Source organism: Mesoplodon mirus, assembly GCF_964341445.2.
Source record: "Mesoplodon mirus genome assembly, contig: HAP1_SCAFFOLD_248, whole genome shotgun sequence".
Classification (NCBI taxonomy): domain Eukaryota; kingdom Metazoa; phylum Chordata; class Mammalia; order Artiodactyla; family Ziphiidae; genus Mesoplodon; species Mesoplodon mirus.
In genome coordinates this window covers 729,105-745,917 of record NW_028295662.1, presented here as the reverse complement: position 1 = coordinate 745,917, position 16,813 = coordinate 729,105, and the positions used below count along the sequence as shown (strand labels likewise).

At 43.4% G+C, this 16,813-nt stretch overlaps 1 long non-coding RNA gene across 1 annotated transcript in view; it reads left to right on the top strand.

Annotated features, from left to right (window-relative positions):
- The window catches only part of LOC309797335, a 93,134-nt gene that overhangs the window by 17,223 nt on the left and 59,098 nt on the right, over window positions 1–16,813 (top strand). The gene's annotated exons all lie outside the window — the stretch shown is intronic.

The following is a 16,813-nucleotide window of genomic DNA, read 5'->3' as shown; positions in this document are numbered from 1 at the left end:
ATGTGTGACACATCCTCTTCTTTACAGGCGGCAGCCTGGCAACTCCTGCAGAAAGGGCAGCAGAACCCCACTCACACCGGGCCACCCACAAAGCTGTGGCCCCTCACTCCCTCCCACCAGCACAGCCCCGAGACTGCTGACGGGGCAGAGAATATGGAGTCAGGCACAGCTTCAGGGGCTATTGCTGCCTGGAGCGCTGTTTATATTGACCTCAACGAGGCACACCTGGGGAGGGCGGGCCGGCAGGGTAAGGCTGCCCAGGTCAGCTAATCCACAACCCTCAGGGAATCACATTGTTGAAAATGGACCCCGCTAAGGCAGAAGAGAAGCCAAGGAAAAAAAGGACACAATGCCATTTGCAGCACCGAGATGAGTCTAGAAGTAATCACGTGACTTGTAGTAAGTCAGAAAGTGAAAGACACATATCCTATCATATCACTTATAGGTGTTACCTAAAAATGGATACCAGGGCAGATATTTCCACGGAGAAGGGCAATCACAGATTCATTAAACAAACTTATGGTTCACCAATGGAAAGGTGTGAGGATTGGTTTCATTACGATATCGGGGTTAAGAGACATATACAAACACAGGTGACATATATAATCACCAAAGACCTACAGAATACCAAGAGAGGACTACTCAACATTCTGTCATAACGTACATGGGAAAAGGATCCCAGGAAGAACAGACATGTGTATATGTGTAAAAGAACCACATCTTCCACACCTACAACAAGCCAAACATTGTAATCAAACTTGCTGTAAGAAAAAATAAAAAATTAAATTAAAAACACGAACAAGAAGTAGTGAGACAAACGTGAGGGGCTTTCTCCTGGCACATTCCATTCTAAACTCCAATCTAGAACACCACTTCCACCAAGGCTCTCTTGCCCTAGTAACCAGATTTGGTAAGGGTGAACTGCTGCCACCTTGTGGCCGTTACACACAACAGCAGCTTTAATCCCAAAGCTAATGGTCAGTTGATATTCAAAATCATTGCAGGCCTGTAAAAGACACCTGCCCTGAAAACAAATCCTGGGGTCACATATCGACCAAAAAATTCAAAAGACGTCCATATTTCAAAACGACCGTTTCAAAAGGCATATTTTACGCCCATTAGTGTTCTGCTTCTTTTCCTTTCTTTCCTTTTTTGTTAAAAAACACGGGAATGGAAAAAGGCATCCCTCAGAATGGGCCAAAATCGTTGCAGACGAATCAATGGACAGAGGTTTAATCTCCAATATATATAAACAACACATGCAGCTTAATATTAAAAAAACAAACAACCCAATACAAAAATGGACAGATGATCTAAAGAGACGTTTCTTCAAAGAAGGCACAGAGATGGCCAAGACACACATGAAAAGCTGCTCAACAGCACTAATTATTAGAGAAATGCAAATCAAAACTACAATGAGGTATCACCTCACACCTGTTAGAATCGGCATCATCAGAAAATCTACAAACAACCAAATCTGGGGAGGGTGTGGACAAAAGGAGCCCTCTTCCACTATTGGTGGGAATGGAAATTGATACAGTCACTATGGAGAACAGTATGGAGTTTCCTTAAAAAAACTAGAAATAGAATTACCATCTGATCCAGCAATCCCACTTCTGGGCATATACCCAGAGAAAACCGTATTTCAAAAAGGCACATTCACCACAATGTTCGTTGCAGCACTATTTACAATAGCCAGGTAATGGAAGCAACCTAAATGCCCACAGACAGATGAATCGATAAAGATGTGGTACATATATAAAATGGAATATTACTCGGCCATAAAAAGGAATGAAACTGGGTCATTTGTAGAGACATCGATGGATCGAGAGACTGTCATACAGAATGAAGTAAGTCAGAAAGAGGAAAACAAATATTGTATATTAATGCATATATGTGGAGCCTAAAAATGGTACAGATGAACTGGTTTGCAGGGAAGAAATAGAGACACAGAGGTAGAGAACAAACGTATGGACACCAAGTGTGGGAAGCCATGGGGTGGTGGTGGTGGGATGAGTTGGGAGTTTGGGATTGACCTGTATACATGTATATGCATAAAATACATAACTAATAATAACGTGCTGTATAAAAAAATAAATAAAACTAAATTTCAAAATTTTAAAAAATAAAATTTAAAAATAAAACAGAAAAAAGTTCTTCCTGTCACACAGATGTATTTATAGGAATGAATTATTTCCATGCTTATATCTATAAATACATAAAAGAGGAATAAAATCTAACTTGAACCATAAAAGAAAAAAAAAACCTGAACCCACCAGTTATACACAGGAAAACCCTAGCAGGGCACTTGCTCCAGTGGTAAACAATTCTGAAATTGTTCAGAGGTGGGGAATCATCTCCCATACAGCCAGCAACACACCCCCCATGCAAGGAGCGTCCTCATTGCAAAGCTGGGGGACCATGCCGAGGCATCTGTGAGTAAACGTGAGCTGAGCCCCAGGCCAGCTGCTGCTGAACTGTTCCCACCCTTTCCAGGTAAAACACCTGAATATGTACAAGGGCTTGAAAGCCTAGAGGAAGGACCGTGGAGCCACACCAGCGACAGCACGAAGGCCAACTTGGTGCCTGCAGGCCAGCCAGGGTGGTCCTGGCCCCGGGCGCTCTTCCAGAAGCTTTCCATTGCCCTGCCTGAGATACCCCTCCTGTCCCGGCCCCCACTGCTTTTTTTCCTTCCTCACCTCTGTCCGGAGAGAAATTCCAGCGGAAGGTATGGGTGACACAACCTCTTCTTTACAGGTGGCAGCCTGGCAACGCCTGCAGAAAGGCCAGCAGAACCCCACTCACACCGGGCCACCCACAAAGCTGTGTCCCCTCACTCCCTCCCACCAGCACAGCCCCGAGACTGCTGACGGGGCAGAGAATATGGAGTCAGGCACAGCTTCAGGGGCTATTGCTGCCTGGAGCGCTGATTATATTGACCTCAATGAGGCACACCATGGGAGGGCGGGCCGGCAGGGTAAGGCTGCCCAGGTCAGCTAATCCACAACCCTCAGGGAATCACATTGTTGAAAATGGACCCCGCTAAGGCAGAAGAGAAGCCAAGGAAAAAAAGGACACAATGCCATTTGCAGCAGCGTAGATGAGTCTAGAAGTAATCACGTGACTTGTAGTAAGTCAGAAAGTGAAAGACACATATCCTATCATATCACTTATAGGTGTTACCTAAAAATGGATACCAGGGCAGATATTTCCACGGAGAAGGGCAATCACAGATTCATTAAACAAACTTATGGTTCACCAATGGAAAGGTGTGAGGATTGGTTTCATTACTATATCGGGGTTAACAGACATATACAAACACAGGTGACATATATAATCACCAAAGACCTACAGAATACCAAGAGAGGACTACTCAACATTCTGTCATAACGTACATGGGAAAAGGATCCCAGGAAGAACAGACATCTGTATATGTTTAAAAGAACCACATCTTCCACACCTACAACAAGCCAAACATTGTAATCAAACTTGCTGTAATAAAAAATAAAAAAAAATTAAATTAAAAACACGAACAAGAAGTAGTGAGACAAACGTGAGGGGCTTTCTCCTGGCACATTCCATTCTAAATTCCAATCTAGAACACGACTTCCACTGAGGCTCTCTTTCCCTAATAACCAGATTTGGTAAGGGTGAACTGCTGCCACCTTGTGGCCGTTTCACACAACAGCAGCTTTAATCCCAGCGCTAATGGTCAGTTGATATTCAAAATCATTGCAGGCCTGTAAATGACACCTGCCCTGAAAACAAATCCTGGGGTCACATATCGACCAAAAAATTCAAAGGACGTCCATATTTCAAAACGACCGTTTCAAAAGGCATATTTTACGCCCATTAGTGTTCTGCTTCTTTTCCTTTCTTTCCTTTTTTGTTAAAAAACACGGGAATGGAAAAAGGCATCCCTCAGAATGGGCCAAAATCGTTGCAGACGAATCAATGGACAGAGGTTTAATATCCAATATATATAAACAGCTCATGCAGCTTAATATTAAAAAAAACAAACAACCCCAAAAAAATGGGCAGAAGATCTAAAGAGACGTTTCTTCAAAGGAGACACAGAGATGGCCAAGACGCACATGAAAAGCTGCTCAACAGCACTAATTATTAGAGAAATGCAAATCAAAACTACAATGAGGTTTCACCTCACACCTGATAGAATCGGCATCATCAGAAAATCTAAAAACAAACAATTCTGGGGAGGGTGTGGACAAAAGGAGCCCTCTTCCACTATTGGTGGTAATGTAAATTGATACAGTCACTATGGAGAACAGTATGGAGTTTCCTTAAAAAAACTAGAAATAGAATTACCATCTGATCCAGCAATCCCACTTCTGGGCATATACCCAGAGAAAACCGTATTTCAAAAAGGCACTTTCACCACAATGTTCGTTGCAGCACTATTTACAATAGCCAGGTAATGGAAGCAACCTAAATGCCCACAGACAGATGAATGGATAAAGATGTGGTACATATATAAAATGGAATATTACTCGGCCATTAAAAGGAATGAAACTGGGTCATTTGTAGAGACATCGATGGATCGAGAGACTGTCATACAGAATGAAGTAAGTCAGAAAGAGGAAAACAAATATTGTATATTAATGCATATATGTGGAGCCTATAAATGGTACAGATGAACTGGTTTGCAGGGAAGAAATAGAGACACAGAGGTAGAGAACAAACGTATGGACACCAAGTGTGGGAAGCCATGGGGTGGTGGTGGTGGGATGAGTTGGGAGTTTGGGATTGACCTGTGTACATGTATATGCATAAAATACATAACTAATAATAACGTGCTGTATGAAAAAAATAAATAAAATTAAATTTCAAAATTTTAAAAAATAAAATTTAAAAATAAAACAGAAAAAAGTTCTTCCCGTCACACAGATGTATTTATAGGAATGAATTATTTCCATGCTTATATTTATAAATACATAAAAGAGGAATAAAATCTAACTTGAACCATAAAAGAAAAAAAAAACCTGAACCCACGAGTTATACAGAGGAAAACCCTATCAGGGCACTTGCTCCAGTGGTAAACAATTCTGAAATTGGTCAGAGGTGGGGAACCATCTCCCATACAGCCATCAACCCACCCCCCACGCAAGGAGCGTCCTCATTGCAAAGCTGGGGGACCGTGCCGAGGCATCTGTGAGTAAACGTGAGCTGAGCCCCAGGCCAGCTGCTGCTGAACTGTTCCCACCCTTTCCAGGTAAAACACCTGAATATGTACAAGGGCTTGAAAGCCTAGAGGAAGGACCGTGGAGCCACACCAGCGACAGCACGCAGGCCAACTTGGTGCCTGCAGGCCAGCCAGGGTGGTCCTGGGCCCTGGCGCTCTTCCAGAAGCTTTCCATTGCCCTGCCTGAGATACCCCTCCTGTCCCGGCCCCCACTGCTTTTTTCCTTCCTCACCTCTGTCCGGAGAGAAATTCCAGTGGAAGGTATGGGTGACACAACCTATTCTTTACAGGCGGCAGCCTGGCAACTCCTGCAGAAAGGCCAGCAGAACCCCACTCACACCGGGCCACCCACAAAGCTGTGGCCCCTCACTCCCTCCCACCAGCACAGCCCCGAGACTGCTGACGGGGCAGAGAATATGGAGTCAGGCACAGCTTCAGGGGCTATTGCTGCCTGGAGCGCTGTTTATATTGACCTCAATGAGGCACACCTGGGGAGGGCGGGCTGGCAGGGTAAGGCTGCCCAGGTCAGCTAATCCACAACCCTCAGGGAATCACATTGTTGAAAATGGACCCCGCTAAGGCAGAAGAGAAGCCAAGGGAAAAAAGGACACAATGCCATTTGCAGCACCGTAGATGAGTCTAGAAGTAATCACGTGACTTGTAGTAAGTCAGAAAGTGAAAGACACATATCCTATCATATCACTTATAGGTGTTACCTAAAAATGGATACCAGGGCAGATATTTCCACGGAGAAGGGCAATCACAGATTCATTAAACAAACTTATGGTTCACCAATGGAAAGGTGTGAGGATTGGTTTCATTATGATATCGGGGTTAACAGACATATACAAACACAGGTGACATATATAATCACCAAAGACCTACAGAATACCAAGAGAGGACTACTCAACATTCTGTCATAACATACATGGGAAAAGGATCCCAGGAAGAACAGACATCTGGATATGTGTAAAAGAATCACATCTTCCACACGTACATCAAGCCAAACATTGTAATCAAACTTGCTGTAATAAAAAATAAAAAATTAAATTAAAAACACGAACAAGAAGTAGTGAGACAAACGTGAGGGGCTTTCTCCTGACACATTCCATATTAAACTCCAATCTAGAACACCACTTCCACTGAGGCTCTCTTGCCCTAGTAACCAGATTTGGTAAGGGTGAACTGCTGCCACCTTGTGGCCGTTTCACACAACAGCAGCTTTAATCCCAACGCTAATGGTCAGTTGATATTCAAAATCATTGCAGGCCTGTAAATGACACCTGCCCTGAAAACAAATCCTGGGGTCACATATCGACCAAAAAATTCAAAGGACGTCCGTATTTCAAAACGACCGTTTCAAAAGGCATATTTTACGCACATTAGTGTTCTGCTTCTTTTCCTTTCTTTCCTTTTTTGTTAAAAAACACGGGAATGGAAAAAGGCATCCCTCAGAATGGGCGAAAATCGTTGCAGACGAATCAATGGACAGAGGTTTAATCTCCAATATATATAAACAGCTCATGCAGCTTAATATTAAAAAAACAAACAACCCCCCAAAAATGGGCAGAAGATCTAAAGAGACGTTTCTTCAAAGGAGACACAGAGATGGCCAAGACGCACATGAAAAGCTGCTCAACAGCACTAAATATTAGAGAAATGCAAATCAAAACTACAATGAGGTATCACCTCACACCTGTTAGAATCGGCATCATCAGAAAATCTACAAACAACCAATTCTGGGGAGGGTGTGGACAAAAGGAGCCCTCTTCCACTATTGGTGGGAATGTAAATTGATACAGTCACTATGGAGAACAGTATGGAGTTTCCTTAAAAAAACTAGAAATAGAGTTACCATCTGATCCAGCAATCCCACTTCTGGGCATATACCCAGAGAAAACCGTATTTCAAAAAGGCACATTCACCACAATGTTCGTTGCAGCACTATTTACAATAGCCAGGTAATGGAAGCAACCTACATGCCCACAGACAGATGAATGGATAAAGATGTGGTACATATATAAAATGGAATATTACTCGGCCATTAAAAGGAATGAAACTGGGTCATTTGTAGAGACATCGATGGATCGAGAGACTGTCATACAGAATGAAGTAAGTCAGAAAGAGGAAAACAAATATTGTATATTAATGCATATATGGGGAGCCTATAAATGGTACAGATGAACTGGTTTGCAGGGAAGAAATAGAGACACAGAGGTAGAGAACAAACGTATGGACACCAAGTGTGGGAAGCCATGGGGTGGTGGTGGTGGGATGAGTTGGGAGTTTGGGATTGACCTGTGTACATGTATATGCATAAAATACATAACTAATAATAACGTGCTGTATAAAAAAAATAAATAAAATTAAATTTCAAAATTTTAAAAAATAAAATTTAAAAATAAAACAGAAAAAAGTTCTTCCCGTCACACAGATGTATTTATAGGAATGAATTATTTCCATGCTTATATCTATAAATACATAAAAGAGGAATAAAATCTAACTTGAACCATAAAAGAAAAAAAAACCTGAACCCACGAGTTATACAGAGGAAAACCCTATCAGGGCACTTGCTCCAGTGGTAAACAATTCTGAAATTGGTCAGAGGTGGGGAAGCATCTCCCATACAGCCATCAAATCACCCCCACGCAAGGAGCGTCCTCATTGCAAAGCTGGGGGACCGTGCTGAGGCATCTGTGAGTAAACGTGAGCTGAGCCCCAGGCCAGCTGCTGCTGAACTGTTCCCACCCTTTCCAGGTAAAACACCTGAATATGTACAAGGGCTTGAAAGCCTAGAGGAAGGACCGTGGAGCCACACCAGCGACAGCACGCAGGCCAACTTGGTGCCTGCAGGCCAGCCAGGGTGGTCCTGGCCCCGGGCGCTCTTCCAGAAGCTTTCCATTGCCCTGCCTGAGATACCCCTCCTGTCCCGGACCCCACTGCTTTTTTCCTTCCTCACCTCTGTCCGGAGAGAAATTCCAGCGGAAGGTATGGGTGACACATCCTCTTCTTTACAGGCGGCAGCCTGGCAACTCCTGCAGAAAGGCCAGCAGAACCCCACTCACACCGGGCCACCCACAAAGCTGTGGCCCCTCACTCCCTCCCACCACCCAGCCCCGAGACTGCTGACGGGGCAGAGAATATGGAGTCAGGCACAGCTTCAGGGGCTATTGCTGCCTGGAGCTCTGTTTATATTGACCTCAACGAGGCACACCTGGGGAGGGCGGGCCGGCAGGGTAAGGCTGCCCAGGTCAGCTAATCCACAACCCTCAGGGAATCACATTGTTGAAAATGGACCCCGCTAAGGCAGAAGAGTAGCCAAGGGAAAAAAGGACACAATGCCATTTGCAGCACCGTAGATGAGACTAGAAGTAATCACGTGACTTGTAGTAAGTCAGAAAGTGAAAGACACATATCATATCATATCACTTATAGGTTTTACCTAAAAATGGATACCAGGGCAGATATTTCCACGGAGAAGGGCAATCACAGATTCATTAAACAAACTTATGGTTCACCAATGGAAAGGTGTGAGGATTGGTTTCATTACGATATCGGGGTTAAGAGACATATACAAACACAGGTGACATATATAATCACCAAAGACCTACAGAATACCAAGAGAGGACTACTCAACATTCTGTCATAACGTACATGGGAAAAGGATCCCAGGAAGAACAGACATGTGTATATGTGTAAAAGAACCACATCTTCCACACCTACAACAAGCCAAACATTGTAATCAAACTTGCTGTAATAAAAAATAAAAAATTAAATTAAAAACACGAAGAAGAAGTAGTGAGACAAACGTGAGGGGCTTTTTCCTGGCACATTCCATTCTAAACTCCAATCTAGAACACCACTTCCACTGAGGCTCTCTTGCCCTTGTAACCAGATTTGGTAAGGGTGAACTGCTGCCACCTTGTGGCCGTTACACACAACAGCAGCTTTAATCCCAACGCTAATGGTCAGTTGATATTCAAAATCATTGCAGGCCTGTAAATGACACCTGCCCTGAAAACAAATCCTGGGGTCACATATCGACCAAAAAATTCAAAGGACGTCCATATTTCAAAACGACCGTTTCAAAAGGCATATTTTTCGCACATTAGTGTTCTTCATCTTAACCTTTCTTTCCTTTTTTGTTAAAAAACACGGGAATGGAAAAAGGCATCCCTCAGAATGGGCGAAAATCGTTGTAGACGAATCAATGGACAGAGGTTTAATCTCCAATATATATAAACAACTCATGCTGCTCAATATTAAAAAAAAACAAACAACCCAATACAAAAATGGGCAGAAGATCTAAAGAGACGTTTCTTCAAAGGAGACACAGAGATGGCCAAGACGCACATGAAAAGCTGCTCAACAGCACTAATTATTAGAGAAATGCAAATCAAAACTACAATGAGGTATCACCTCACACCTGTTAGAATCGGCATCATCAGAAAATCTACAAACAACCAATTCTGGGGAGGGTGTGGACAAAAGGAGCCCTCTTCCACTATTGGTGGGAATGGAAATTGATACAGTCACTATGGAGAACAGTATGGTGTTTCCTTAAAAAAACTAGAAATAGAATTACCATCTGATCCAGCAATCCCACTTCTGGGCATATACCCAGAGAAAACCGTACATCAAAAAGGCACATTCACCACAATGTTCATTGCAGCACTATTTACAATAGCCAGGTAATGGAAGCAACCTAAATGCCCACAGACAGATGAATGGATAAAGATGTGGTACATATATAAAATGGAATATTACTCTGCCATAAAAAGGAATGAAACAGGGTCATTTGTAGAGACATCGATGGATCGAGAGACTGTCATACAGAATGAAGTAAGTCAGAAAGAGGAAAACAAATATTGTATATTAATGCATATATGTGGAACCTAAAAAAATGGTACAGATGAACTGGTTTGCAGGGAAGAAATAGAGACACAGAGGTAGAGAACAAAGGTATGGACACCAAGTGTGGGAAGCCATGGGTTGGTGGTGGTGGGATGAGTTGGGAGATTGGTATTGACCTGTGTACATGTATATGCATAAAATACATAACGAATAATAACGTGCTGTATAAAAACATAAATAAAATTAAATTTCAAAATTTTAAAAAATAAAATTTAAAAATAAAACAGAAAATATTCTTCCCGTCACACAGATGTATTTATAGGAATGAATTATTTCCATGCTTATATCTATAAATACATAAAAGAGGAATAAAATCTAACTTGAACCATAAAAGAAAAAAAAAGTGAACCCACGAGTTATACAGAGGAAAACCCTATCACGGCACTTGCTCCAGCGGTAAACAATTCTGAAATTGGTCAGAGGTGGGGAATCATCTCCCATACAGCCAGCCACCCAGCCCCCACGCAAGGAGCGTCCTCATTGCAAAGCTGGGGGACCATGCCGAGGCATCTGTGAGTAAACGTGAGCTGAGCCCCAGGCCAGCTGCTGCTGAACTGTTCCCAACCATTCCAGGTAAAACACCTGAATATGTAGAAGGGCTTGAAAGCCTAGAGGAAGGACCGTGGAGCCACACCAGCGACAGCACGCAGGCCAACTTGGTGCCTGCAGGCCAGCCAGGGTGGTCCTGGCCTCGGGCGCTCTTCCAGAAGCTTTCCATTGCCCTGCCTGTGATACCCCTCCTGTCCGGCCCCCACTGCTTTTTTCCTTCCTCACCTGTGTCCGGAGAGAAATTCCAGCGGAAGGTATGGGTGACACATCCTCTTCTTTACAGGCGGCAGCCTGGCAACTCCTGCAGAAAGGCCAGCAGAACCCCACTCACACCAGGCCACCCACAAAACTGTGGCCCCTCACTCCCTCCAACCAGCACAGCCCCGAGACTGCTGACGCGGCAGAGAATATGGAGTCAGGCACAGCTTCAGGGGCTATTGCTGCCTGGAGCGCTGTTTATATTGACCTCAACGAGGCACACCTGGGGAGGGCGGGCCGGCAGGGTAAGGCTGCCCAGGTCAGCTAATCCACAACCCTCAGGGAATCACATTGTTGAAAATGGACCCCGCTAAGGCAGAAGAGAAGCCAAGGGAAAAAAGGACACAATGCCATTTGCAGCACCGTAGATGAGTCTAGAAGTAATCACGTGACTTGTAGTAAGTCAGAAAGTGAAAGACACATATCATATCATATCACTTATAGGTGTTACCTAAAAATGGATACCAGGGCAGATATTTCCACGGAGAAGGGCAATCACAGATTCATTAAACAAACTTATGGTTCACCAATGGAAAGGTGTGAGGATTGGTTTCATTACGATATCGGGGTTAACAGACATATACAAACACAGGTGACATATATAATCACCAAAAACCTACAGAATACCAAGAGAGGACTACTCAACATTCTGTCATAACGTACATGGGAAAAGGATCCCAGGAAGAACAGACATGTGTATATGTGTAAAAGAACCACATCTTCCACACCTGCAACAAGCCAAACATTGTAATCAAACTTGCTGTAATAAAAAATAAAAAATTAAATTAAAAACACGAACAAGAAGTAGTGAGACAAACGTGAGGGGCTTTCTCCTGGCACATTCCATTCTAAACTCCAATCTAGAACACCACTTCCACTGAGGCTCTCCTGCCCTAGTAACCAGATTTGGTAAGGGTGAACTGCTGCCACCTTGTGGCCGTTTCACGCAACAGCAGCTTTAATCCCAACGCTAATGGTCAGTTGATATTCAAAATCATTGCAGGACTGTAAATGACACCTGCCCTGAAAACAAATCCTGGGGTCACATATCGACCAAAAAATTCAAAGGACGTCCGTATTTCAAAACGACCGTTTCAAAAGGCATATTTTAGGCACATTAGTGTTCTGCTTCTTTTCCTTTCTTCCCTTTTTTGTTAAAAAAAAACGGGAATGGAAAAAAGCATCCCTCAGAATGGCTGAAAATCGTTGCAGACGAATCAATGTACAGAGGTTTAATCTCCAATATATATAAACAGCTCATGCAGGTTAATATTAAAAAAACAAACAACCCCCCAAAAAATGGGCAGAAGATCTAAAGAGACGTTTCTTCAAAGGAGACACAGAGATGGCCAAGACGCACAGAAAAGCTGCTCAACAGCACTAATTATTAGAGAAATGCAAATCAAAACTACAATGAGGTATCACCTCACACCTGTTAGAATCGGCATCATCAGAAAATCTACAAACAACCAATTCTGGGGAGGGTGTGGACAAAAGGAGCCCTCTTCCACTATTGGTGGGAATGTAAATTGATACAGTCACTATGGAGAACAGTATGGAGTTTCCTTAAAAAAACTAGAAATAGAATTACCATCTGATCCAGCAATCCCACTTCTGGGCATATACCCAGAGAAAACCGTATTTCAAAAAGGCACATTCACCACAATGTTCGTTGCAGCACTATTTACAATAGCCAGGTAATGGAAGCAACCTAAATGCCCACAGACACATGAATGGATAAAGATGTGGTACATATATAAAATGGAATATTACTCGGCCATATAAAGGAATGAAACTGGGTCATTTGTAGAGACATCGATGGATCGAGAGACTGTCATACAGAATGAAGTAAGTCAGAAAGAGGAAAACAAATATTGTATATTAATGCATATATGTGGAGCCTAAAAATGGTACAGATGAACTGGTTTGCAGGGAAGAAGTAGAGACACAGAGGTAGAGAACAAACGTATGGACACCAAGTGTGGGAAGCCATGGGGTGGTGGTGGTGGGATGAGTTGGGAGTTTGGGATTGACCTGTATACATGTATATGCATAAAATACATAACTAATAATAACGTGGTGTATAAAAAATAAATAAAATTAAATTTCAAAATTTTAAAATATAAAATTTAAAAATAAAACAGAAAAAAGTTCTTCCCGTCACACAGATGTATTTATAGGAATGAATTATTTCCATGCTTATATCTATAAATACATAAAAGAGGAATAAAATCTAACTTGAACCATAAAAGAGAAAAAAACCTGAACCCACGAGTTATAGAGAGGAAAACCCTATCAGGGCACTTGCTCCAGTGGTAAACAATTCTGAAATTGGTCACAGGTGGGGAACCATCTCCCATACAGCCATCAACCCACCCCCCACGCAAGGAGCATCCTCATTGCAAAGCTGGGGGACCGTGCCGAGGCATCTCTGAGTAAACGTGAGCTGAGCCCCAGGCCAGCTGCTGCTGAACTGTTCCCACCCTTTCCAGGTAAAACACCTGAATATGTACAAGGGCTTGAAAGCCTAGAGGAAGGACCGTGGAGCCACACCAGGGACAGCACGCAGGCCAACTTGGTGCCTGCAGGCCAGCCAGGGTGGTCCTGGCCTCGGGCTCTCTTCCAGAAGCTTTCCATTCCCCTGCCTGTGATACGCCTCCTGTCCGGCCCCCACTGCTTTTTTCCTTCCTCACCTCTGTCCGGAGAGAAATTCCAGCAGAAAGTATGGGTGACACATCCTCTTCTTTACAGGCGGCAGCCTGGCAACTCCTGCAGAAAGGCCAGCAGAACCCCACTCACACCGGGCCACCCACAAAGCTGTGGCCCCTCACTCCCTCCCACCAGCACAGCCCCGAGACTGCTGACGCGGCAGAGAATATGGTGTCAGGCACAGCTTCAGGGGCTATTGCTGCCTGGAGCGCTGTTTATATTGACCTCAACGAGGCACACCTGGGGAGAGCGGGCCGGCAGGGTAAGGCTGCCCAGGTCAGCTAATCCACAACCCTCAGGGAATCACATTGTTGAAAATGGACCCCGCTAAGGCAGAAGAGAAGCCAAGGGAAAAAGGGACACAATGCCATTTGTAGCACCGTAGATGAGTCTAGAAGTAATCACGTGACTTGTAGTAAGTCAGAAAGTGAAAGACACATATCATATCATATCACTTATAGGTGTTACCTAAAAATGGATACCAGGGCAGATATTTCCACGGAGAAGGGCAATCACAGATTCGTTAAACAAACTTATGGTTCACCAATGGAAAGGTGTGAGGAGTGGTTTCATTACGATATTGGGGTTAACAGACATATACAAACACAGGTGACATATATAATCACCAAAGACCTACAGAATACCAAGAGAGGACTACTCAACATTCTGTCATAACGTACATGGGAAAAGGATCCCAGGAAGAACAGACATCTGTATATGTGTAAAAGAACCACATCTTCCACACCTACAACAAGCCAAACATTGTAATCAAACTTGCTGTAAGAAAAAATAAAAAATTAAATTAAAAACACGAACAAGAAGTAGTGAGACAAACGTGAGGGGCTTTCTCCTGGCACATTCCATTCTAAACTCCAATCTAGAACACCATTTCCACTGAGGCTCTCTTGCCCTAGTAACCAGATATGGTAAGTGTGAACTGCTGCCACCTTGTGGCCGTTTCACACAACAGCAGCTTTAATCCCAACGCTAATGGTCAGTTGATATTCAAAATCATTGCAGGCCTGTAAATGACACCTGCCCTGAAAACAAATCCTGGGGTCACATATCGACCAAAAAATTCAAAGGACGTCCATATTTCAAAACGACCGTTTCAAAAGGCATATTTAAGCACATTAGTGTTCTGCTTCTTTTCCTTTCTTTCCTTTTTTGTTAAAAAACACGGGAATGGAAAAAGGCATCCCTCAGAATGGGCGAAAATCGTTGCAGACGAATCAATGGACAGAGGATTAATCTCCAATATATATAAACAGCTCATGCAGCTTAATATTAAAAAAACAAACAACCCAAAAAAAATGGGCAGAAGATCTAAAGAGACGTTTCTTCAAAGGAGACACAGAGATGGCCAAGACGCACATGAAAAGCTGCTCAACAGCACTAATTATTGGAGAAATGCAAATCAAAACTACAATGAGGTTTCACCTCACACCTGTTAGAATCGGCATCATCAGAAAATCTACAAACAACCAATTCTGGGGAGGGTGTGGACAAAAGGAGCCCTCTTCCACTATTGGTGGGAATGTAAATTGATACAGTCACTATGGAGAACAGTATGGAGTTTCCTTAAAAAAACTAGAAATAGAATTACCATCTGATCCAGCAATCCCACTTCTGGGCATATACCCAGAGAAAACCGTATTTCAAAAAGGCACATTCACCACAATGTTCGTTGCAGCACTATTTACAATAGCCAGGTAATGGAAGCAACCTAAATGCCCACAGACAGATGAATGGATAAAGATGTGGTACATATATAAAATGGAATATTACTCGGCCATAAAAAGGAATGAAACTGGGTCATTTGTAGAGACATCGATGGATCGAGAGACTGTCATACAGAATGAAGTAAGTTAGAAAGAGGAAAACAAATATTGTATATTAACGCATATATGTGGAGCCTAAAAATGGTACAGATGAACTGGTTTGCAGGGAAGAAATAGAGATACAGAGGTAGAGAACAAACGTATGGACACCAAGTGTGGGAAGCCATGGGGTGGTAGTGGTGGGATGAGTTGGGAGTTTGGGATTGACCTGTATACATGTATATGCATAAAATACATAACTAATAATAACGTGGTGTATAAAAAAATAAATAAAATTAAATTTCAAAATTTTAAAAAATAAAATTTAAAAATAAAACAGAAAAAAGTTCTTCCCGTCACACAGATGTATTTATAGGAATGAATTATTTCCATGCTTATATCTATAAATACGTAAAAGAGGAATAAAATCTAACTTGAACCATAAAAGAAAAAAAAAGTGAACCCACGAGTTATACAGAGGAATACGCTATTACGGCACTTGCTCCAGCGGTAAACAATTCTGAAATTGGTCAGAGGTGGGGAACCATCTCCCATAGAGCCAGCAACCCACACCCCACGCAAGGAGCATCCTCATTGCAAAGGTGGGGGACCGTGCCGAGGCATCTGTGAGTAAACGTGAGCTGAGCCCCAGGCCAGCTGCTGCTGAACTGTTCCCACCCTTTCCAGGTAAAACACCTGAATATGTAGAAGGGCTTGAAAGCCTAGAGGAAGGACCGTGGAGCCACACCAGCGACAGCACGCTGGCCAAATTGGTGCCTGCAGGCCAGCCAGGGTGGTCCTGGCCTCGGGCGCTCTTCCAGAAGCTTTCCATTGCCCTGCCTATGATACCCCTCCTGTCCGGCCCCCACTGCTTTTTTCCTTCCTCACCTCTGTCCGGAGAGAAATTCCAGCAGAAGGTATGGGTGACACATCCTCTTCTTTAGAGGCGGCAGCCTGGCAACTCCTGCAGAAAGGCCAGCAGAACCCCACTCACACCGGGCCACCCACAAAGCTGTGGCCCCTCACTCCCTCCCACCAGCACAGCCCCGAGACTGATGACGAGGCAGAAAATATGGTGTCAGGCACAGCTTCAGGGGCTATTGCTGCCTGGAGCGCTGTTTATATTGACCTCAACGAGGCACACCTGGGGAGGGCGGGCCGGCAGGGTAAGGCTGCCCAGGTCAGCTAATCCACAACCCTCAGGGAATCACATTGTTGAAAATGGACCCCGCTAAGGCAGAAGAGAAGCCAAGGGAAAAAGGGACACAATGCCATTTGTAGCACCGTAGATGAGTCTAGAAGTAATCACGTGACTTGTAGTAAGTCAGAAAGTGAAAGACACATATCATATCATATCACTTAT